Source organism: Propithecus coquereli, unplaced genomic scaffold (genome assembly GCF_000956105.1).
Source record: "Propithecus coquereli isolate 6110/MARCELLA unplaced genomic scaffold, Pcoq_1.0 Scaffold277, whole genome shotgun sequence".
In the NCBI taxonomy this organism is placed as follows: domain Eukaryota; kingdom Metazoa; phylum Chordata; class Mammalia; order Primates; family Indriidae; genus Propithecus; species Propithecus coquereli.
In genome coordinates, this window is record NW_012148363.1 from 953,116 (window position 1) to 954,944 (window position 1,829).

Genomic DNA, 1,829 nt, shown 5'->3' on the forward strand with positions numbered 1-1,829 from the left:
AGATCTTGGTATTCTGGAAATTTTAGCTGATCTATGCCATCTTCTCTTCAGTGTAGGAAGCTGTCTAAGATTTGAGACACGGCCTCTTATAACAGATTCTAATCTGTGTTTTCAAATAAAGTATTTCAGAAGAGGTTTTTGTTTTTTTATTCAAAATCAGTTCCTTTTGTTTTGAGTCTAGATCCTAAATAGACTCTAACTCAATCAAAAAACCTTAGACCATACAGATAAATGGAATATTAGGTCTGCAAAGACAGAGGGGAATGGAAAACTCACGAAGAAAATATGAAGGATTCACTTATCAGCAGATGAGTTGAAAAATAGTTAAGGTACTATATAGAGAAAGTACTAGAAAGCTACCCTTAAGAGGCTAGTGGAAGCACTCTTGCAGTATTCTAGAAGTATTTGGTTCTAATAAAATAGGACTCTAAATGGCTCTATATGGCAGAGTCACTTCTGTGGCCTTCACCTGCATATAAAAATTAAAATCCCAAAGATACTTCCCTTATTTCCATTATTTTTAGATTATAATTTGATGTGCCGGGAAATAAATTAAAATACAACTATTTTATCTGATTTTAACCATTTTAACTGATTTGACAAATGCCTGTTTCTTTCCCCCAAAGATAATCTCTTCATATATGGAAATATTTAATTGGGTATAATTTTTTTGTTTGATTTATAAAGTGATTACTAGCGGCTATTAATTTCTTTGGCATTATGACTCCATTTAGAAGCCCAGTAAATAATTTAGTCCCTGTCCTAGATAAATGCTCACATATACACACAGTTTTGGAAACAATTTTATGGGCTTTCTAAAATACTCTGAGTTTATCCATGAATACTTAAGATGCCCTAGAATTAGAACAAGATAAAATTGTAGGTTAGGTGACAGTTTACCACGACTGGAAAAAATAGCTGGCAAGGCACTCAGTCCTAGCTGTAGTCTTTAGAAATGACAGAGCTTATGGGTCTGTAATGAATGTTCAGGGTTTTTGGAGTTACACCAACTTCAATTTTAAAGTGAAACTTCTTCATTGCTATCCTTTGCTGCATTTATCTGGGAAGTAAGAATAATTATCAGTGTAAATTCCAAATGAAATCCAAGTTAATTTCTATTAGTGACAGTATGTGCAATATCATATGTAAACAATAAGACTACCTAATTAAAAGATTTCTGAAAGAGATTTCAATTTTCTAAATGTTGGTGCTCATACTAAATAATATGTCTCAATTGAGGCAGCTTACATCATTGCCAAGTTTCTGTCATTTGACAGGTTGTGCCAACATTTAAATTCAAATATTCAACAAAAAGAACTCTGCAGAAAAGGACATCTTTTTGAATGAATACAGTCTTACCTGACATCCATGTATGAAACGAACTATTGCTCCACTACAGTTATCATTGGACAACCAATAAGTCATTAAATATTGATTAAGTACTTACTGTGTGCTAGGCATCAAAGCATAGTACACAATCTTCGCCTTAGATGGCTGTGTTCTACTGGAGAGGCAACTAGGATTCTATGTGATAATGTAATCTTGGGGCAATATGGAACAAAATGTAGTCCCTTACCTAAGCTTAGGTTTTAGGGAAGATTTATTGACACAGCTGATTTCTAAATTTAAACATAAGATGGTATGTGAGAGTAGTTCCAGTTACTCAGGAGGCTGAGGAGGATTGCTTGACCCCAGGAGTTTGAGGCTAGCCTGGGCAACATAGCCTCTATAATAAATAAATAAATAAATAAATAAATTTTTAAAACAGTAAGGAAGAGTAGGACATAGGACGAGAATTTTGCCCTTGAATCTGAATGGGATTGAGAAAG